General features: G+C 36.4%; 2 protein-coding genes across 6 annotated transcripts in view; one reads left to right on the top strand and one right to left on the bottom strand.

Moving 5' to 3' along the window:
• Positions 1-24,294, top strand: part of LOC129779759 (rab3 GTPase-activating protein catalytic subunit) — a 526,672-nt gene that overhangs the window by 283,882 nt on the left and 218,496 nt on the right. The gene's annotated exons all lie outside the window — the stretch shown is intronic.
• LOC129779760 (leucine-rich repeat and fibronectin type-III domain-containing protein 3) overlaps positions 1-24,294 on the bottom strand; it is a 449,197-nt gene that overhangs the window by 259,527 nt on the left and 165,376 nt on the right. For all 5 annotated transcript variants that reach the window (XM_055787429.1, XM_055787433.1, XM_055787432.1 and 2 more), the window contains one exon: positions 2,702-2,797. The gene's annotated coding sequence lies outside the window, so the exon portion shown is untranslated. The remainder of the gene's footprint in view (positions 1-2,701; positions 2,798-24,294) is intronic.

The following is a 24,294-nucleotide window of genomic DNA, read 5'->3' as shown; positions in this document are numbered from 1 at the left end:
GAAAAAACACAGAAAAATCGATTTTAAATTTCACTAACATTTTCTCGAATAAAAGTTCAAAATTTCACGTCTATAGCGGGTGTTGTTTCTGATATAGTAGGTGATGAAATGAAAGTACCAAAAAACAACAATTTTATTAATAACACTCTTACATTTTTAAACAGGTAATACGGGTAAAAATATAAAATCTTTTAATATTAGGTTTCAATATTTAATAATATTTTTGACCAGTGCATTTATTCATTGATCATTGATTTTCCAACAATTTGGTCAAACATCATATTCAAATCAGACATCTGGATTTTGAGAGAATTCTTTTTGAAAGAAAGATCAATGATTTTGAATACGCCCTTTTCAAAAATCAGTCATGTTTTCAATTAATCATATGATAATAAAAATTGTGATTTTCATAAAAAAAAATTGAAGAGGGTTTAATCAAAATTGTCTGTTTTTGGCTAATTTTGGCGTAGAACTGCAATATTTCAACAAGTTCTGAAATAAATTCGTAATTAATAATCAACAAGCCGGTTGAAACCCTTTTTTGTCAACTAGCAATAATCGCAGCTTGAATGTTCCTCATTGGTTACGATATCATCACTACGTGAAACTTCGATTGAAACCTTAACATCATGAAATGTATACGGAAACATATTTTTCTGTCGAATACTGACTGAAATCGACAAAAACTTTGGAACAATGTTAAAAGTAGAGTAAATCTAGCAAAAAATAGATTTTACACACTCGTATCCACAGAGTACACCAGTCCTTCTTAGGATATGAAGTTATTCATTTGTTCAGGCAGAATTATTTGAAGAAATATTCTGTTAAAAACAACTAAAATTTCGTGAAATATCTATATTCGTTTAAAATTTGATAATCAAAATCTAAAAATGAGATTTATATTTTCATCTAAACAATTGAACAAAAAAAATCGGATTTTAATATTTATTTATTATTTTTTATTCCACGTTTTTGTGAATGCAAGAAATCATCCTGCAATCCAACAATGCGTGTCTCTGCCCTCGCTGGCATATCCGCGAAACTCGAACCCAAACCCGAAGAACAAGTTTTCTCGAAATAGATCAGTCCGGATGACGACTGTATGGAACATTTGCCGGTGTGCTCCGCTTGTTTGCTCAAATTTGCAAGCGGCCCCCACTCCAGACTCCAGACTCCTCCGTTTCGGTCGCTGGAAGGGTCATGTGTTCCGTGGCCCGGAGGCCGCTGTGTGTTGATGGTATGCAAATGTTAATTTGACCGCCCATTTGTATGTTATCTGTTTGTGTGTGTGTGTTTGTTCTGAGCGCGAGGAAAACATTTGCGTCCGAACGGCGGATGTCGACGACGATGACAACAGGACACAGCACCCAAATGAAGGATGGAAGGATGACCGCGGGTGAATTTCAAGTCCGGGATATATTTTCAGTGGACATTCGACCCTTTGCCATCTGCTGCCACATGTGTGGAGGGGACATTTCACCTCATAAATCAACGCTTCCGGGCGTTGTGGGCTGTACGATGATACAGGACGACAAGACTCGAGAAATAAATAGTTTCATGTGGATCATTTCCAATCTTGATCGAATAACAGTTTAGCGGTGGTTGGAGGGAGAATAATAACCATGTAACGTTTTCCGCAATGTTACGTTTGCTACAATTCGTGGAACTCTATTTCCGCGCTCCACAGAGCAGACTGTTTGCAATGGAACAACTGTTTCACTGCATCATGTCGGTGATAAGCAACTTGTCCGATTGGAACTTTTGTCCAACCGCTCAGAGATGATTTATTTTTCATGCAGATGGTTTATTGGGATACTAGATGAGAGTTGGCTTTTCAGTGCAAACTCGAGAAAATTGATATTATTAATCGTTATAGATAAAATACACAAATCCAATGGACACAAATAATCTCAACGAACATCAATTATTGCGCCGGGGAAATTCTTTTATGAAGAAAAACAAATTTATGTAAATATTTACTCCATTGTGTGGCCCCAGAAAATTTATCGCCTCACGAATTGTTGCCTGCATTGAATCGCTGTTATGGAACACCATTCGAAACTGCGCGAGAGAAGAAAAGGGGAAAGGACCTCACCGAACAACAACAACAACAACAAAGTGCCAATTTGAATTTCGTTCCGTCGGAACAAGTGCACTTCAAGTGATTTAATAATTCCTTATACCCCATCCTTTTCCTGAGAAAATGTCACCCTTTTAATCTCGAGTCCACCACGAGTAATCGGTTTCCCACATTACTAACCATAGATTTAAGAAAATTGTTCATATATATATAGTTTTAAAAATATATTTAAGATTTCGGCTCCTTTAAACTTATGTAACTGAGCCTGTAAAAATAAACGAATTTATAAAAAAAAAAAAAAAAAAGTGATTTAATTAAATATTTGCACTTTCTGTCGCTTAGCTGACCATTAGTGTGCAGCTTTCGGAATCGCGGAATGCTTTTTGTTGTTCGGAAGAGGTTTCTCGATGACGGTTTCTGTGAATGGCACTAATAGCAAAAATAGCACATAAAGTGCGCGAAATTGTTTTAGATACGAATTAATCCGTGTTTTGTTTTTTTAGAAGTTTGAAGAATACTTTTCTGTTCGTGCCGTTTGTTCTGTTCAAAATAACTAGAAGCAATAATGGACACTAGACTGAATGATGAATTCGAGCCGAGACAACATTCTGAATCACGTACCTTTTCATTCAGTCGGTCTTTTTTATTTTTCGATGATGCGTCAATATCCGTCCGATGAGCATTCGTCTCTTCCAGCGAGGTGATGATTGATTGGATCTGCAATGAGAAACAAGGCAAGTTTAAGGGGTGTGAAAATTGAATGCATTCAGGTATCCAATGAAGCAATGAATCTTTTCTGGGAATTTTCCATTGAAAGGCTTCTGCAGAGCCATGCCTCGATCGAAATATCTTTCATGTTTCTTCGGGCGAGTATTTTTAGAATTCTGCAAAAGTTTTCTTCTCAATCGAGAATAATAATAAACAAGAATCAGGAAGTTTATCCTTCACTCGTGCCGCACTTTGGGGAAAAATAAACATGGAAATAACTATCGCAAAACTATGTTTGACTGTTTTTTTCTCGTTTGTTTGTTAGTCTCTCTCTCGTATGCAGGCACAGCTACCGTTTTGTTCGGATAGACTCTTTCGAGTGCTACCGGAATCCTGGCTGGTTGGCGGAAAAAACGGTGAAGTATTTTGCATTTTCCCGAACAGTTGTACGACTTGATTGGAATAATCTCTAGTTTCCTAGAAAATCATGCCTCGCAAGTTCTTTTTTTATCAGCGGTTGGTGGGGGGCTGGATTAGTTTTAGCTGATGAAGGTGATTTTAGATCATTATGAATAGTAGATTGTGTTTTCCATTGGAATACTTGGTCGAGATATTTTAAGATATGTATTGCCAATGGATTCAATTTGATAAAGAGGAACCATGCTTATTCAGCCTTTTATTCAAAGCATTGAGCGAATGGAAAAGTTCATCCTATTCGAAGTCATGGTTATAAGAATTCTTGACATCTTTAAAATGTTTCCAACACTCGGAAGTTCAAGCTTCCGTCTAAGCGTTTTAGTCTTGGCTCTCTATTTTTGTGGAGCGACTCGTTGATGGAATCAGTTTTTACGTTTTACTTTGATTTATTATCACTATCATTCAGATGAACGATTGAAAACCAAAATTCAATCCCAAATTTTCTTCAAAAATATTTAAAAAAAGTTCAGTGTCTCTCTCAGCTAGGATTATTGTGGACTTTGCAGAAAAAATGATGCAATTGATTTGAATCGAAATTTATACAGACAACTTTGAATATGGTGTTAGAGAAAGTTTTTGGAAAGTCAATGAACACTGTAAGTAATACATTTAAAGTATAATAATAAACAAATTAAAAATGACCGTTAAAGAGTGTCTTAGATTTTTTTTTAATGAAAAACTTTTAAATCCACACTCTAATTTTTTCTTTGATTTTCAGAACCTTTATTAAAAAAATTAAACTCGCTAATCAAATAACTTTTGAATGTTATGTGTTTTTCCGGATTGATTTTCATAATCAATAATAATTATTAAAATCAGTTGTTTCGTTCTGGTGTACGGATGCGGATGTTCAGTTAAAAAACAGTCATCTATTGACATCACTTAAACATACAGTTTTCCAAGGCAACCACGTACTGTATAATATGCAGGATAGAATCACTTCGGGTCTCAAAAGAAAAAAATAATAAAAGAATAACTCTCACCCTTAAGAAAGGCTTGTTCCTTCTCGCTGGCTGGAGCGAGCCTTAAATAGCAAACAATGACACCAGTAATCACCTGTAATCATTAATGACAAATGTTCCGTCCATTGATGATCACATATTCCAAGGAGAATGATTTGGTCCGAGCGTATCCCCAGGGAATCAGGGAAACAACTGAATTATGCCTCACCACTGCTTTAGGGGTACCCTTTTGAATCAGCTCTGTTTAAGAAGTACAAAAAATACACTAAACAATCCTATGGCAAAATAGAAATGCATGAAGTACAGGTCAGACCGGATTATATACAGACTCGATTATATATGATTCGGTTAATGGGGATAAAAAAATATTATTTTTTATTTCAATACTTCAGCTACAAGGTAAAAGTTAATTGACTATTTTGGCACAATGGAGTAAAAATCGTGTTTTTCTGAGAGTCTAATTTAAGGCTCAGCAGGAACTGTTTAAAATAATATTGTAGTGAAATTGTTATTACACTTAAATGTTTTACAATCGGATGCAGTATCAAATTTTCCGTTCCTCTTAGATAAACCAAAAAAAAATTGCTCTGATTTTACTCAAAATTTGTACATTTACTCTTTCTAGAAAAAACTTGGACATATATTTTTAATCACGTAATTGGTCTCTTCTGGTTCACCACCTCAGAAAACACAAAAAGAAAGATTTTTGAATTTTCTGCCTGAAGATAGGCACAAATGTTCTGCCCTCATATGTGATTATGTTCAAGCAAAAATAAAAAAAATAACCCAAAAAAGTGGCGTTTAATGGTAAATAACAGAACTTTTCAGCCCATGCATTGATTGTACGATATGACAGCAAATTAACAATCATAGATATTTTTATCATTTTTTCTCTGTCGCGCTCATAACGCACAGTTATAACTTCTAAAATAATGCTTGTTTTGGAAAAGCTTAGAATATGCAATTTTATATTATTGTTATAATTATTTATTTTTATTATGTTTTATTTTATTATAAAGTTTAGAATATTTTGAAAGTATATATCGGTGATGTGAGTGAAAAGAAGAAGAATAAATTACTAAACATCACTTATAGACGGATTTCATGCCAAATCGTCTTAGGAGTTGGCAGCACCATCTCAGATAGGAGTGATTTTTTTTATTCTAATTGTTTATTTGTAAGGCTCAATCGCAGAAGCTTTGCGGAGCCATTAATTCAGTTTTGTTTACATTATTTAACCTTAAATCTATGGTTAGAAGATTTCGGCCTAGGAGTGAAATGTTGTGGGTGTAAATAAATTGGTCATTTAAGCAAATTTGCATGCTTGAAATCTTCCAAAACGAATTAGACTACTTTTTCAAAAAAAAAAAAAAAAATTAACTTAAAAACTATAGTATCTACAAAATTCTGTTTAAAGGATGAAATGTGAGAAATTGTTTAAATTTTCATTCAAAAATACCAAACATGTTTTAAAGAAAAATAACAAATATTTCAAAAATTGAATTTCTTTTTTTTCAAAAAATATGATTTTTTTGAATTTTCAGAAAGAACATGTGGATAGCCCTTACAATTAAATTAATTAATTTTGTTTCAAAAATCTCTTTGATATGTTTTTATAAAAACTTTAATAATTTCTTACATTTGATTCTCTAATCAACATTTTTTAGGTCTTTTAGACTAAGATTTTTCCAATATAAAAATCGAAAAAAATTTTGAAAAAAAACATTCACTCAAAAACTATAAGATCTACAAAATGTTGGGTAGAGAATGAAATGTAGGAAATTATTTATGTTATTTAAGTGATATTCTTTAATAATCCGCATCGCGGATCGTTCGCTCTCGGATAATCGGGGTTCCACTGTAAATTATAGCGCTTTTCTTTTACTGCAAACTTTTTTCTATTTAGAAACATGATAAACGGAGAATTTGCACACAAAAATGTTAAGTTTACCCTTTCAGGAATCTCCATACAAAAAAATGCCATGTATACCAGAAACTATAAAAAATTGAAAGTTGATGTGTTCGAAAAAAAGTTCATATTTTATTGAGATCTAAAACTATTTCGAATACGCTACTATTCGAATACTATATTTTGCTTTTAAACAAAATTTTACCTTTTTATCTGTGTCCATCGTCCATCGTCCATCGTCCGATGTATTGGTGATTTGTTAGAAATTGTAAGGGCTATTCACATATTTTCTTAGAATGAAAGCTTTCAGTCAAGCAAACCAGTATTAGATTTTTTTTATCCCATTTGTTTATTTTATTAGGCTGTAAAAAACCGAATTTACTCGTGTACATATTTATCTTGCGATAATGTTGTTGTATATTACACAGTAGCCATTAAGGCGTAAGTGTATTCCTATCTCATATACACATGTCGCCTTTTTCGGCGTAAGAATATTCCGATTGTTCGAATGTTCACAGTTGGACCATACACAGCGGGACTGTTGATGTGAGGCTTCCATTGTTGTGTTATCAATAGTACCAACTACCGATGCAGCAGACCGTCATGTAAACGGTAAAGGACTGGGATTACTGTCACATGATGATTGTTGCGTGGACGTAGTAGCTAGAATAACACACAAAGAAGGTCTATTGAGGGCACTGAGTTATGAGCACATGATCGTTCATTTGGTAGCGAACACGCAACCAATTAAGCTACGAAGTCCCGGAAGAAATGTCAATTTTTGGCCAAAATTTTTTTTTCGAGATGACACCAGATCAGGCATTTTTAAGTCATTTGGCATCGAAAAAAAATTTCGATTTTTCAAATTTCCTTCACTCCCCCCTTGGAAGATTTTCGAGGATGAAAAAATCAAAACTTTGAGCGCTTTGAGACACCCATAAACAATTGAACTGAAACTTTGCACAAATCATTTTTTGGTCCAATAAATAAAATGTACATGGTCGGTTTTTTAAATTCGATGATGAAGTTTTTTCCATACATCCATTGCCACCATATTGTGCAATGTTTAAATTTTCATCTCTTCCTTTTCACCAGAGATAGAAATGTTCGCCGATTTGAGAGAGAAAATATTGGTTTTTACCCACCGAAAATTCTTTTTCATAGAGAAAAATATGTGAGAATATCTCTTTCTCTCTCTCTCTTTCTCTCTCTCTCTCTGAAGTTCAACGAGAATGCTTTTTCGTCTCTCATTTAGTATTGAAAAAGCGAAAAACCAAAGCTAACTCTACCAACGCTAGTCTGTTTAAACAACGTCTGAACGATCTGCATTTGGACAGCGTCTGAATTATACAAATTTTAACCCATCTCATCTTCACTTCACGATTGCACACTATATTACATGTTTTCATCCAATGTTTTCAGCTGCACTGAGGAAAACCGGTGTCAGCATCAAGAAGTCACTGAAAACGAAACCATTTTCCGACTAATCATAACTCGCCGAAAACTGAAAATCCGCATTGCGAGTCTCGCGAGAATCGGAGCGAGCGTATCACATTCTCTCGTCTATCATATTCTCTACTATTTTTCCCAGTGGGAAAAATAATAGAGAATATGATGGGACACTTGGGACACTGACTCGTTGCGTGTTAAAGATGAATCGTACCGTTTTCTGAGTTTCAAGAGAGTATTCTTCAGTGTAGTGAAACGCGCCTCCAACGATTTAGTTTCACGTTAAAACTTGTCCATGATGGGTACACGAAAGGAAACTTTTATTTTTAAGATCACACTTTTACCGAGGAAGTCCTTTCCGGAGATGATATTCCAACCTCACAATGGCACTCACTATCGCGAATCGCGGCGCGGTGACAAAATGCTTATAAATGCACCTTTTTGATCACCTTCAACCTGATCCGGCTCAAAGGCCATTTCATGGAGTGGCCAAAGCCCAAAAAAAGCGGAAAACCCGGAAAATTGTGATCGGCAAAACGAGTAAAAATTACGCTTGCGATTTAGTTCACAGTTCAATTCAATCTATATTCAATCCATGGATTTTGAACAATATCTGGTACATGAGATGCTGCGTGGTACAACTCCGAAAGTTAGTCAAAAAGGGGACGACCAGAGATGTCGCTCGAACACCATTGAAATGACAAAATGAGGGTTTCGTCTCAAATTAGATATGTGACGTGCAGATTCAGTCTAAGAACAAATAAAAAATAGAGCTAACATTTTCTCGAGATTTTACACAGAAGGTTTGAGCGAAAACGGTGCAATTTTTTCAGTAGATTCTTTTTTAAAGAAATGTTACAAACCTATGGCAATAATCCGTCTAGAAGTTCCAAATTCCAAATTCCAATGTTCCAAATTCTAATTGAATGGTGTTGAGAAATCTCTGTTAATTTGAACAGAAATGCCGTAACGAACAGATACGTCACTCTGTTCTGCCAAAATTTAATTATTTTAATCCACAATGAACGGTTCCCCACAGCAACAACCGTGTTGGTTATACATAACCGCTTATTGTATCGCAAAAACCACAAATTGACCACTTCATAACCTAATGAACTTGTCCACCCATTAGCCGCACTGTTTGAAAGGCCTTCAAGCCGCTGCATTCTTCCAGGCCAGCGTTGCACAATATCCTGGCAGACTGACATCATGCTGCGTTGCGGCATAAGAACACCGATGAAAAAAGGAAAACCGCAAGCGGTTTCGTTTGATGTACCCAAGCGATTTGTGAATAGTTGTAAGCGACGAACCTTTTTTTCTTTCCGTTGCGTCTCACAAGCGCCACATCATGCAACGCGACGCGGATTGCAGGACGATAGGAGAGATGAAACAACACAAAAAAAAACAAATGGAGAAAACACTATAACTGAAAGCTATCAGTCACCGTCATTATCATCGCTTCTAGCGACGCGCCGGCTGCCGTTGGATAGAATGAGTAATCAAATTCTGCCCCTTCGTGGGAGCCTCGGTTGTGGACTTGGGGCGCTGCTGCGTTAATACTATATCCGACGGCCAGACGAGAGAGAGATTTATGGATACAAGATGAAACTTATTTCCAATTCAAATTGTTACACCTTATTTTTCGTTCCGAGAGAATGAATGAATAATTTCACGCCGCCATGTAGAAACAAAAGACAGATCTCATCCCATCATGCATCGTCACTCACACAGCAGATGCCGCCGCGAGAACACAAAGTATTACTCAAACGGACTCTTTCGGAAGACGAAAGAAATTTGAATGGATAATATGTGTGTGAGTGGCTGGGAAAGAATGCACTGAATCCCGAGCAAGAAATTATCCATACGATGATTAATATTCAACATATCGGTTGCAGTGCACAAAAGAGGAATATGCATAAAACGAATGATTTTTACGCTGATTAATGTGTAAATATAATCACAACTTCTTGTTGCCACAGTTTGCGGATTTGCGATGGCACTTTATCTCGCCCACATGGGGAGGGCGCGGAAATGACAGAAGCCACTCATTAGCAAAATTTATTCAAGTGGTCAATCCGGTTGTACGCCAACGCCGCGCCGGGGGGAAAACTGATTATCGATGCAAGCATATGCACACGCTGCACACATTCCCGGACAATCGGAAATGTCGAAAATATCGGAAAACGCAGAAACGAGACCGGAGCGAATGAATACATAAAATTCAATTAATTTCAAGCCCATCGACGAACGTTCTTCCTGCGAGTGGCGCGATAATAATTAAGGATGAAACTGATTCCAATTTTGAGTTTGGAAGAAAGAATGGAATGATTAAACATCGTGAATATGAAAATCGGCAACATAAAATATCGAGTTTCACGAGAATGATATATTCAGAAAAAGCGCCCAAGGGTTATAACGGGTGTTAAATAAAAAATGAGAATTTTTTCAATACCTTTCAGTAACTCAAATAAAAAGCGTAAAATTTTATTTCTCCAAGAAAATTGCTCTTTGGGCTCCCTAGAAACAGTAGGCGTGTTTGGTTCTGCTAGTTTGAATTTAGTCAAAGCAAAGATGGCGTCGAAACAGTACGTGCTCCGCGAACGCATTGTACGGTTCTACGAAACGCATTTCGAGCAAGGAAAAAAGTTCACGGTGGCACATTTTAAGGAAGAAAATGTACCTGTCAGTACGGTATATCGTATCCTGGGTTCCCTGAACGTAGAGCGGAAGGTCGGAAGTGGTCCTCCGGTGACGATAATGACGAAGCAGAGGAAGACATCGTTAAAGAAGCTGTTTGACAACAAGGACGCAACCAGCCTGCGTTACGCTGGTCGGAAATATGGCTGCTCCCACGTATTGATCCATCGGACCCTCAAGATGGAAGGAATCATCTGCAGGAAGAAGACGAGGTCGCCGGAGTACACGGAGGAGTAGAATGAGACGGTTAAATCACAGTGTCGGTGGATGACCAAAAATACCGCGGGACGTCTTTCGTTCTGGACGACGAAAGCTATTTTCCGCTGTCCAAAACGCATATTCCATGGAATGATAATTACTACTCCAGCGACAAGCCATTCACACCGCCTGAAGTGAAATACAAGTTCAAGCACAAGTTTGAAAAAAAGGTTATGTTGTACATCGCCATTTCCGACCGGGACATTTCAAAGCCTTGGTTTAAGCCGAGCGGTCTGGCAATCAACCAACAAATCTAGCGAGAAGAGTGCAGACAGCAGACCACGGCCCTTACTAAAACATTCACTGACATTTTTTTGAAGAAAATACATTATGTTATTAATAAAAAATACTGAAATCGATGAAAAAAACGAAAAAAAATGTTTTTTATATGTCATTGAAAAAATTTTCATTTTTTATTTAACACCCGTTAATCAGTGTTTCCACATTTAAATCTGTATCAGAGGGGTTAAAAATCTTTTTCATCTGTACTATTTATTCAAAAATCTGTACCACCGAAAATATTCGTTTTAGAGAAAAGTCTATTTCATTAGCATGAAAACAATACTCATTTATTTAATACAAATACTACATTTACATTTGCAAGTCATTCATGTGTTTGTTGATGCTTATACATAGTTTTTTCTGAATCTAAATTGCATACTATCATTTATTGAAAATTTCGAGTTGCCGTCACGGTGTTTAATCAAATGTTTTGATCTTAAAATAGTAAGAAATTTCCCACGCGGAAAAAATCTGTACCAATCTGTACTTTTTGACGAAAATCTGCACTCTGTACCGTACAGAATCTGTACCAAAAATAATGAAAAAATCTGCACCTTTCCAGAGAAATCGGTACGTGTGGCAACACTGGTTATAACCAAAATTGCGGTATACTTGTGAATTCGAAGGTCGAATCTTTTTTTGTGTTTTTTTGTTTTTTTTCTTCTAATTTTGCAGAAGCATTCTTTATGACCAAAAGGACAGTTTGTATCATCGGTTTTGCATTTTGACTCCAGCCTTACTTTTGAGAAGGGCCTAAACAAAAATTGTTTGAAATTTTTCATAAAAAATATAACTTAGAAAGGGTTGGTCCGATTGATTTGGTGTCTTCCGTTATGTTGTAGGTTATTATTGGAACTATATGGAGAAAAAATGCACTGTTAAAAAAATGTTTTATTTTTATTTTATTTCGAAAATAACACTTAAACTTTATTTTCTGAAAAAGAATGTGTTTTTAATTTTTCTTGTCTTTTGTTATGTTGCAGCGGACAGCTAATGAAGTTTATTGCACAGTGCGCCAAGATGGCAAAATAATTGACGAAAACGTTATAATTGTTATGAAAAGTTGGTTTTTTGAAAGTTGTTGAAATCTGTATTTATAAAAATTGTCTGTCTGTCTGTCTGTCTGTCTGCCTGATTCTTATGGACTCGGAAACTACTGAACCGATCGACATGATAATTGATATGTGGGGGTTTTTGGGGCCGGAGAAGGTTTTCATGATAGTTTGAGACTCTTCCCCCCTCTCTAAGGGGGGTGCCATACAAATGAAACATAAATTTCTACATTACTCGAGGATTTATCAAGCAAATGCAAACAAATTAGGCATCTGGAGGTTTTAGGGTGCAATAAATGTTTCTATGGTGGTTAGGCACTCCACCCTCCTCTCTAAGAGGGGGCTGCTATACAAATGAAACACATATTTCTACATTACTCGAGAATTAATCAAGCAAATGCAACCAAATTATGCATCTGGAGGATTTAGGGGACAAAAAACCTTTCTATGACGAATAGACACTCCCCCAGTCTCTCTGAGGGAGGAGAGGACTGCCATACAAATGAAGCATACATTTCCGCATAATTCAAGAACCAATCAAGCAAACGGAACTAAATTTGCCATGTGGAGGTTTTATGGGGAAGAAACATTTCTAAAGTGGTTAGACACTCCTCCCCCCTCTCTAAGGAGGTCTCCGATAGAAATGAAACACAAATTTCTGCATAACACGAGAACTAATCAAGCAAACGAAACCAAATTTGGCATGTGGGCACTCCTTCCCCATTCTCAGGGTGGGCTGTCATTCAAATGAAATACAAACTTCTGCATAACTCGAAAACTAATCAAGCAAATGGAGCCAAATTTGGCATGTGAAGATTTTAGGGGGCACGAAACGTTTCTATGGTAAATAGACACTTCTCCCCTTATCTAAGGGTAGAAGAGGTGAGGGGTCTGTCTTTATTCTATCATATTTTCTGTATAAAACATTTATTCCATGTAACGGAGAAACATGTTATTTGCAAGTGGTTGAAAAATCTTGAGCGAGAATTATGTCTGGAAATAATCTGATATTATAATGATGAGTTTTGGTAGAAATACTAGGATTTTTTTTAGTAAAAGGTGAATTCAACGGGGTCGATTAGAAGATCAATTAATGAACAGTTCTGCGATTGGACTCAAGAACTTGCGCTTAGTAAGAAAATGAGAATGTATGAAGGTATTGATAACAAAAAACAAATTTTGGGCGGGACGAAGTTTGCCGGGTCAGCTAGTGATTCTTATACATATTTTTTGACCTACCTTTTTGAAAGTACGCATGACTTGCAATGAATAAGCTGTTTGGCAAAACTTTGCCAATCACAAACGTTCCCGAGAGACAGCGATTTTAAAATAAAATTCACTGAAAATTACCAATTTTTTTTGACATTTTCGGATGTTTTTTTTCTTCTTTGAAGAAAATAATTTTTCTTAATGTGTTTTATTTAAAGTTCTCATACAATGATAGAGAGTCACATTTTATTACAGACTAGTTGACCCGGCAAACTTTGTGAACAGCCCTTACAATTTTCAACAACTTTTTCATGTTTTTTTTAAGGAATAACAACTAATCCTAATTTTGTTTAAAGTCAATATAGCGATACAGGTCGGAACTAGATTATATACAGACTCGATTATATGCAATTTTGGACTCGATTATATACAGTTTGGAATTTTTTTTTTTTTTTATATTTCAAATATGACTTATTTCAAGAAAAAATGTAACCTTTCAACGTTAAGGTGAAGTTTAAATTGCTATTACATGTACAGTGGGGTAAAAATCGTGATTTTTGAAGATTTTGCTTGAATTTCCACCAGGAATTGTTGATATCGATATTGCAGTCAAATTAAGAAGTATAGAAGATGGGTGTCAAAGAACAAATTGTGAAGCGGTTAGAGAGCTTCGAATTTATTGATAGAAACATAAAAATTATTATAAATATTCAGGATTAAATTAATAATAACACATTAAAAATTATTAATTTTTCAATTTTTTACTTCCACAATGTTATCAAAATCCACTAATTTAGATGTTTCACTACTATATCCGATGCTAAATTTTCTGATCTTTCAAGTGAAAGCAACAGAATCGTCTTCCGTAGCGTACTTTTTAATGTCGAGCCAGTTTAAGGCAACAGAGTCCGAAACAATAAAAAAGTTCTATAACTCTGTTATTGTTGAAATTCGAACATATGCGAACGTATCCTGAGAGAGTCTGGATAAATTTATTTGTTTCATGTGAGAAAAGTGTTTTCGGACTTTAAGGCGATGAATCACAAAGCAAATACTTCTTTTATATTAAAAAAAAAAAACATGAAAAATACATGTTTAAAAAACTATATATAATATATAATATATAACTATATATAATTGAGTCCGCGCTGTATAACGGGTACAAATAGGTTTTAGATCTTATTAAAATATCAACTTTTGTCGAAGACGTTATAGTTTCAGCTATACATGACATTTTTGTATGGAGACTCCTGAAAAAAATAATGTTTCACTCATAATATCTTGTGTGTAAATTCTCGTGTTTGACATGTTATTGATATGTTTCTAAATAGAAAAAAGTTTGCAGAACATGTAAATCGCGATAATTTATACATATCGAGTATTACGAGTGAAACCTTAATATTTATTTTTCAAAGGATATATGAAAAAGAGATTGTTGGAAAAACTCCTTCTCTGTTAAAAAAGTGCCTATCTTCCAATGTACTTGTTGGAAGTTGTGTGGACTATTCATATTTTTTTTTCAGTATTAAAAAAAATTGAAAAAAAGGATTTTTATTTTCAATTTTTTTTTCAATAGAATTTTATTTTAAAAAATTGTTTGATATTGTTTAATGAAAACATAAATATTGTCCTACATTTTATTCTTTAGGATTTAGTCAGGATTTTTCGAAAAAAAATTGAAGAAAAACTCAAAATTTCAAAATACAAAAAATACTCAAAAACTATAAGATCTACAAAATGTTGATTAGAGAAAAAAAATAATTCAAGTTTTCATTAAAAAATGCCAAACAACTTTAAAAAACAAAATATTTAAAAAAAATTGAAAATTAAAATTAATTTTTGTCAAAAGTATGTTTTTTTTAAATTCTGTAAAAAAACAAATATGCATAACCCTTACAACTTTCAACAATGCACTCATGTGTAGGAATGGGCACTTTTACATGAAAAGATTTTTTCGAACAACAACTTTTACAGGTTTTTTTTTGAAAATTTACTATTAATATTACACTCGTAACATTTTTATGTATAAATCATCGCGATTTACATGTTCGGCAATTTTTTTTCTATTTTGGAACATGTCAAACTTCATATAGTGTCATATAGCGAGAATTTACACACAAAAATGTTATGAGTAAAACACTACTTTTTCAGGAGCCTCCATACAAAAATGTCACGTATACCAGAGACTATCAAAGATGGAAAGTCTTCGAAAAAAGTTCATAATATTTAAAACTTTGTCGAATATGCTGTACCACAATCTTGACTTTGAACAAAATTAGGATTAGTTATAATTTTTTGTAGGAGTTGTTCATATATATATATTTTTTCAAGAATTTCAAAAACATACATTTTTGAGAAAAATGAATTTCAATTTTCAAAACAATTGGTTTCTAGTGTATTGTTTCCTTGAAAAACTTTTGGTGTTTTTTCATGAAAATTCAAACAATTTGCATCATTTCATCTTCTGACTCACCACGATGTTATTGTAAAACATATGGGAGTGCAATTTTCAAAATTTTCCGATTTTCCTTTAAAGTTTTCAGTAAAAGTTCCGATTTTTCTCTCCATAACATTGATCTACGGGCAGAGACGAATACAACAATATGAAGGCGGCTCAAATCGGACCATTTTTTGCTTACCATCAGACTTAGCCTTCTATTTTTATTTATTTAAATTTCTTATTGTTTCATAATGCCTACCATTTTTTTAATATCATTAGAGTTTGAAAAACCTAATTCTATTTTATGTACGGAAACTGGAGTAAATGAATGGTGTTTTTGTGTTCTTTCTCTTTCGAATATTGTTCATTAAGGGGGAAACTTGAAAAAATTTAAGAAAAAATTCTAGCCTAAAATGTTTTCTGAGATGTCTACTTTACTGTAGTTTTTGTTCCAGTTTTGTCCGATGTTCCGTTCCAAAGTTACAAGCCTAACTTTGGACCTAAGTCTTTGCGAAAGGAGCGCGGATCCAAAATTTAAAACGCCTTTTTTGTCGAAACTATGTTTTGAAAACTGGTGGGAGTTCTACCTCTGGAACGGTCAATCCGATTTTGATGAAATAGTTTTCAGATAGTTTTCCAAGATTCTCATTTAAATTTTCTGTCATCGTACGTAGGACGTTTTTGATATTTTGAAAATAAAATTTTTGTGAATGTTGTCTCGATTTTTGAGTCAAAAACGCAATTTTTAACCAAAAATGTTGCCATTTCGTCAAAAATCAATATTTTGAAAAAATCCTACGCACGATCTCAGGAAATATATCCAAGATTACGTAAAAAAATCATTGGTTAAAATCGGCTCACTAGAAAAACTTGTAAGAGGACAGTCCAATTGACTCCAATATATTTTTTATCTGTTATGTAATATATACCTAATAAAAGTTTGGTATCAGATTAATCATAGTAATTTATCTTCTCGTTGAAAAAAATCGCGAACATCACATACTTTTTACGATGTTCATAGTGTACTACCTCCTTAAGCTTGAAATTGAACCGGAGTGCAACAGTTTCTGCGGAAAATCGGTCAAAGAACGAATCGATCGAGCAGAGATGTAGATGTCGGAAGCAGCTTGAGAAGTTCACAAGTCCAATTTGACAACAAAAAAGCGACAGGAAGATCATCTTTTGAGCGTTCAACGACAGTTTTATGGTTCAAGGATTGCATTATGAAGATACGATGTAAAATAAACGAAATAAATGTATCCAACATTAAAAACGCGTCTTTCTCGAGACGAAAAATGTTCTGGTGAAAAAATAGTCATTTGCTGTGGAACAACTCATTGGTGAGCAGGGTTACCAACTATAATTTTAAAAAATCAGGGAGAATGAAAATAAAAATCAGGATAAATCAGGATAGTTCATATTGGGTTGTACGAAAAGTTAATGTCGGTTTTTGGGAAAACAAAAACATAATTTTCAATCAAAGCATTATAATTAAATTTTATATCCATAGTTTTGTTTCACAATCTTTCACCATATTTCACACAGCTTAAATAATCTATCCTCCAAGAACATGTTTGCTTCCTCGTCGAAGACTGCTGCGAGCCATACATATGTGAAACAGGTTGCTTGGTATTAGCTCATACGACAGAATCCATTCCAAATCTCACCAGAAACAGAGTATATCTTCCTTCGGGCGAACACCGGATATGTAAAAGAATTAATAAACCTGGTATAAATCCTCGCATGAGCGGAAATGCTAGTGTTTCACCTAACTTTTTGATCGTTTATATTTTTTCCGAAAAACCTACAGCATCACTACAGTGCAGAGTTGCAGAGTAATCAATATTCACATTTTCATTGAATTCATCATCCATGCTTTGGAATGAATCTTTACTCGACAAATGAGGAAATCATATTAGCAGTGGAAGACTTGTTGAATTCTTCCTAATTTTTATGATATTTAATACTGTTATAGATATAATCATTAAAGTTGATTCTACTGTGAATCAGATGAACAAATTATATATAAAAACTTTTTATATTGACTGTGGATTCAAAAATTTTCTCTTGAGTAATTTTGGAAAACCACGAAACAATTGAGGGTAGAGATAAAAAAAAGTTAAGTACAGATTTGCGTCTAGAGAATATAACTTAATATATGATATATACAAGTGCGATCCGTAGAACTATCATGAAAGAAAACTTTGGCAGGGAAACCAGTATATTTATTACGAATAATGTAAAGAGTACAAAAATCAGGAAAAATCAGGATCATTTCAGAAAAATCAGGATAAAATGAGTGTTCGTCAGGATATCAGAGAGCGTGCTAAAAAGTCTGGGAAATCCTGAAACATCAGGAAGGTTGGCATCTCTGTTGGTGAGTATCAAATTAGAATTTCTCTACACGCTGCATGGCCCCAGTAGTACTCACTAATATATTCCGAATCATTACTAATGAGCCGATATGAGCGAACTCCCAGGGATTAGCCAATTTCGGGGTGCCATGCATCATCGCTTCGGCAGGTGGAGCAGCAACGCTAAAACCAATCAGTGCCCACGGGTGTCGTTCTATGCAAAACATAACATGCATCGATGCTCGAATCTAAACCGAGCCGGGGAGCACTGGATCGAACTATTGCTAATTATATTCGAGCGCCGGACTCGATGGCTACTAGCAGGTGCCTCCGCTCGGTAGAGTGCTATTTTGCATATTTGTGTGTATAATATCGATGCTGATTAGAGAAAAAGTATAAATATGGCTAGCATTAGAATGCAGTTCAGTCGCCGGAAAAGCTCTCGATTGCATATTAGCTAATTGCGGTCAAAAGCCAGAGGCCATCCAGCGTGGTGCTGCACTGCGAGATAGGCGTTTCGGTAGATTGGACGGGATATTTGCAGAACACAAATTTGGAGCTTTTCCCACACAAATCAAAACTGTATTACCGAATTAGAATACGAGTTTTTTCATGTTATTCACATTCAACCATGCTCTAACTCTGAAACTTCGTCATCCAAGATTGGATAAAAACCGATTTTTTGTAGATATATCTACTTTTGTGAAACGATTCTTATATCTTTCTCAAATGAAAAAAAATAAAACAGCGTTAAAACATCGTAAGGTGAGGTATGAGTAACGCATAAAAGAACTCTTATTAAATCACGATCATCTAGGTAACTCGAGAATTCTGCAATATGGTGCCGCTCAACCAACTCGCAAGTTCTCAACACATCTCGCAATGTGAGGAAACCCTTCGGTAGTTGTCGCCGGTTCGTTGTGGGTTTCGTTTTGCAATCCTGTCCAAACAGAGACCCATTAGCGCGACAAACACGTTGCCCCGTTCGCATGGAGATCTCAGTCAGTCCAAAAGAATGTTCATCACCGCCGGTTATGGTTGAAACTAGCAGAACAGAGATCTCGTTGCGATTTGCCAACCGCGGAAACCAACGCTGCCTAGGGCTAGTAATATATATTAATTCAAAGCCGATTAAGTGTGCTACGCGAATTGCGAAATTGGATAATCCGGAAAATTCCGGTTTTCATTGACTAATTAGCCAGAATAATCGCAGCAATGTTTGTTTAATCAATCTCAGAACTAATCCATTGTGGACAGCCTTAAATTAATACGTCATAGGGTAGCGACGATTGCCGAGGCTCAGGGCCGCTCGGCACACTTTCATCTTGCATCAAAACACCTATCCACGGATAACCCTGTACCACTTTCGCCGTCCGAAAGCCCCGGAAACCCAGTGAACACAATTCGGCATCTTTCTCTCCTTTGATTCAAGTCATCAACAGCGCGCGGAAGCGATATACTCATTGAATCAGTGAAAATGAATTTTTCATTCGTCTTCGGACGCGCGCCCGCCCCTCATCTCGGTCGCGCACCGTTTAGTTTTTGGGGAAACCGCATTTCCTCTGTCACTTTCATCACGCACTTCCTTCGATGTCGGTGTCCGTGATGAAAATCGTGGAATGAACCATGACGGCGCGCCGCAGAGGTGGTGGTCAACTTCAAAGGAGGGAGAATTAAAAGTGTTAATTTGATTCCGTTCGCGGCGCGTCAAGTCGACAACGGATGGTTGTTTAATTACGTTTGTTTCTTGTTATCTTTGTTGGTGTGGGTTGTGATTACGAAACACCAGATCAACACAAAATCCGTCATAATTTTATTTCTTTTGAGGTTTACTCGGCTTCTCTATTGTTGATTTTCATAACTTGTTGCCATTTGAGATGTTTCACTAACAATTGATCGATGACTGGAAAAGCATTCAAAGTTTTTACGCCAATTCGTCTCAGAATCCGTTCGAATTTCATGAGTTTGGAGATATTTATAATACTCTTTTCATACTCTATTTTACCCAAATTAGTCTAGACTTTTTTTTTTGGATAGGGCGAAACTGAATTTGCCCTGTCCGATATATTTTATATAATCGATGTATCTCAAAAATAGTAACTCTCACCAACACTCTGTTTATATAATATCTGTGCCACAGTAGAGCAGTCTTTTATTTCGATCCTATTTCCTAATATATTTACTCGGGTTGGCTTGGCGATTGTTAGCCACAAAGTGTTTGATACTGACGTCTACACACAACAGGTGTCGAGGAAATACCTAGGGCGTATTTTCCGGATCGTCATGTGTGAATATTTACCAGTAAGTGGTTTACAATTTGCTTGAGCATCGAAAACAATAGACGCCATAAGCTGATCATTAGATCGCTGAGGTATCGGAACAATTGCTATAAGGCACAAAGTTGATCTCTGAGTTGCTTGAGAAGTTGCGTGCAAGTAAAGCTCAACATTACAAATCCCAAGAGTGCGAACACTTTATCTGGACCTGTCAGCAGCTTTGAATGTATTGGGCAGGATCTAATAACTAGGAAAAACCGTTCCTATCCTGGCTGTACCTTCCAACGCTTAGTCAAGATAGAAAATAGGTAAAAGCGTAGTCATCTCTCACCTAGGTGGGGATGCATTATCTAACCGCCTGAACCTTAAACCCTTAGGTGGATCAAATAGGATAAATAGGTTAAAGGGTAGTCGTTACTTATTCCGGCAAGAACGCAGTAAATTATTTGCTGAATTTTTATTTCCGTACACCGCTGTGCTGATTGTGAAAACACGCCATTGAAGCTTGCTGGCTATATGGCCACAGCAAGCTGTCCTCCAGTGCTCCCGTGGCCGAGTGGTTAGCGTCATAACTAACATGCCGGGTGTTCGGGTTCGATTCCCGTTCTGGTCGGGGGAATTTTTCGTCAAAGAAATTTCCTCCGACTTGCACTGTGATCACGCGTATTCTAGAGCTTGCCACTCAGAATGCATTCAAGGCGTGTTATTTGGCATAGAAATCTCAACTAAGTACTAATAAAAATGACGCAAGTAATACTACGTTGAGACGGCGAAGTTCCTCTAGGAACGTTAGTGCCATTGAAGAAGAAGAAGAAGAAGAAGAAGAAGCTGTCCTCCACCGGGGGGTACTATAAAATCCCCTGATATATCATCAGGAAATGGGAATGAACGAACACTGCCTAGGTGGATGGATCGCTTGGGGATCCACGGACAAAGAATTGTTTTGTCATTGAGAGCGGCCGGTACAGGTAACCTACCAAAAAACCCTTTCGTTATCGGAAAATCGATTGAGCAAGCATGCTTGGAAAAAATAGAATCAGCAAATACGGAGGATAAGGGTAGTAAATATGTGCTCAAAACGCGATGCGTAGAACACGCAAAGAAGCTGATTTACATGATTTACATACGCTGATTGATGGAACTGAAGTAGTTGTTGAACCACATCCTACATTAAATGTGAGTTGCTGCGTATGAAGTTGTTTAGAAGTCATCAATATATCCGAAAAAGAACTATTGACCGAACTTTACGAACGTGTGCCACGGCGTGTGCCACGTACGAAGATTCACAAGGATGGACGAGGAAAATAGAGTGAATACTCCTACATTAGTACTCACAACCATCGGGACAGTGATTCCGAAACACATTATGTTTGGACCGCTACGAATCCCTACCCGCATATTTTAAATCCGATTATTTGTTTTAAATGCTGCAGTTACGGCCACGTAAAAGACAAATTCCCTAACAGTCTATCTACTTGTCGCAACTGTTCTGGAACTCATCCTTAGGATAATGGTAGCTGCACATTTGAAATTGCAAAGGAAACCATTCTCCTACTAGTAAAACGTGTCCCATGTTCATCAAGGAGGAAAAAATTATAAAAATAAAAGTTTATACCGGGGTCTCTTTTAGCGAGGCTAGAAAGGAATACACTAAGCTCTCCGATAACCATTCATACGCAGGAATATGCAGAGCACAAGATAGAATGAACCAGATAAGGAGAGATAATGAAGTTCAAAAACTAAGAGACGAGATAACAAAAATGAAAGAAGCAAGGAAGGAGACTGAAAAAGACAATGAGATAAGAAAACTTCGCAAAGAACTAGATCAAATGCACATTATTTTTACTAAATATAAATTACTCAAAAGAGAGATGCAAAAACTCAAAGAAAAACAAACGGATGAGATTCCTAGAATACACGTCGAAATTTAAGAAGATTAAATGAATCAAAGCTTTTCGAAAATGCAAAATGAAGATCCATGCATAAATCCAGGAGACCCTTTTAGAATGGACGAGTCTCAATCAGGATTAAAAAGAAGGAAGAAAGCAGAAACAGGTCCATCTGCTAAAAGGTCGCAGAGCAAAGATGCAGTACTAACAATAAACAGCGAAACCGACCAAGAGAGCGTAGAAGAAGGAGTGCCAGAAGCAACATTAAGGCAAAATATGAATGAGGGACTAAAGACCAGAAGAGGTAAAAATTCAAAACAACAAAATGTCACGAAAAAACAATGAGAATCAAACACATACCCTAGACCACGATCTTGGAAACGATAGTTGCTCTGGAAATGGAATTTTAGAAGAACAACTTCAAACCCTTGACACTAATATGAATGAGAACAACAGAAACGGGACCTCCCCAATTAAAAAGACAATCGCTGTACAGTGGAGTGTAAGAGGATATAGAGCAAGAACTGCTGAACTTCAAATTCTGGCAAAAGAGCACCAACCAGACATCTTCTGTCTCCAGGAGACAATTTGTACACCCCAATGCAAACCATTTTCCACCCAATATGTGTACATGTGCCTTCCACCAGATAGACAAATTGGATAGGGAGGAGTTGGAATCGCTATCTTGGAAGGCATTCCTTTCGAAAGAGTTTCAATAAGAACAACGTTGCAAGCGATAGCAGTCACTATACACAACCCAACGAGTCGAACGTTCGTTTCACTTTGTATTCCACCTTCGCATGACAACAATGTTTTGCAAGCAGAACTTCAGGAATTGATCAGTCAATTGCCGAGACCGTTTATAATAATGGGTGACCTAAATGCCCATGCTGACATTTTGGGAATTCCAACAACCGATCAAAGAGGCAGGACGGTGATCAAAAGTATAGCAAATTTCAATCTCAATATTCTTAACGGGGAAAATAGTACATACTTAAACATTGGAAACGGTAGTGAAAGCGTAGTAGATCTCACGCTGTCTTCAGCCAGAGAAGAAAACCTTCAGTGGAACACTATGATGGACCTCCATGGCAGCGATCACTTTCCTATAAAATTGCACTCTGTCACATGTTACACACCTTCGACTAGCAGAAGAAAATGGAAATATGACTATGACGCTGACTGGATAGGTTATCACAGGTCCATAGAATCAAGAATAAGGAAGAATACAGCATATTCTCTCTTATTCTATATATGTGCCGTGGTGGAACAACGAGGTGGCGACAGTAATCAAAAACAGACAAAAAGCACTCAGAACTCTTCGAAAACTCAACAAAAACGACCCACTATATGCAGAAGCCCTTACAGATTTTCGAACAAAAAGGTATAGTGCCAAATCTGCAATAATCAAAGCCAAGCAAGAAAGCTGGACAAATTTCGTAGAAGGAATACATCCAAACTCCACCACCCAAGAGATATGGCCACCACCCAAGAGAAAACAATGAGGACAAGGACAATGAGGTTTCTACTCCCTGGCAGCAACACAAACACAGATGACTCGACTGTTTCAGCCGAGATACTTGCTAAACACTATTGGAAAATCTCTAACTGCAACAATGAGATGAGCAGCACTCAGAAAGCAAGACAGCAAGGGGGAGAAGGGATAACCTGTACAACGAATTCAGGAGCATGTAGCACGATTTTATCGACAACTATGAGAGCTAAACGACAGGGGGAAGAACGAAAAGAAGAACCTTGTACTTCTTCCACTGAACTTCGATCGAGCCTTATAAAACGCTCAACAAATTATAATAATGACTTCTCGTTGGGGGAACTGCACAGAGCACTTCGAAGAAGCAAAAGTAGGTCTACGGGGCCCGACGAATTAGGATATCCACTGCTGAAACATCTACCGGAGACTGGTCACTCGGCTCTGCTGAGAACACTCAATGCGGTTTGGCAAAAAGGATGCATCCCAAAAGCATGGAAACAAGCGACTGTAGTACCGATCCCAAAACCAGGGATAGCAAGAGATCCAAAAGACTATCGTCCGATTTCTCTGCTAGGCTGTCTATGTAAGACTCTAGACAGAATGGTGAACACCAGACTTATGTGCACACTCGAAGAACGTAAACTCCTCGACTCAAGACAGTACGCTTTAAGAGAGGGTCTAGGAACCGAAGTCTACTAAGCAGATTTAGAGGAGCTTCTAGATGCTCCGTTTCGAGAGAAAAAACACTCAGAACTTCTCT

The sequence above is a fragment of the Toxorhynchites rutilus genome, chromosome 3, assembly GCF_029784135.1.
Source record: "Toxorhynchites rutilus septentrionalis strain SRP chromosome 3, ASM2978413v1, whole genome shotgun sequence".
NCBI lineage: Eukaryota > Metazoa > Arthropoda > Insecta > Diptera > Culicidae > Toxorhynchites > Toxorhynchites rutilus.
This window is presented reverse-complemented; position numbering and strand designations above follow the sequence as displayed.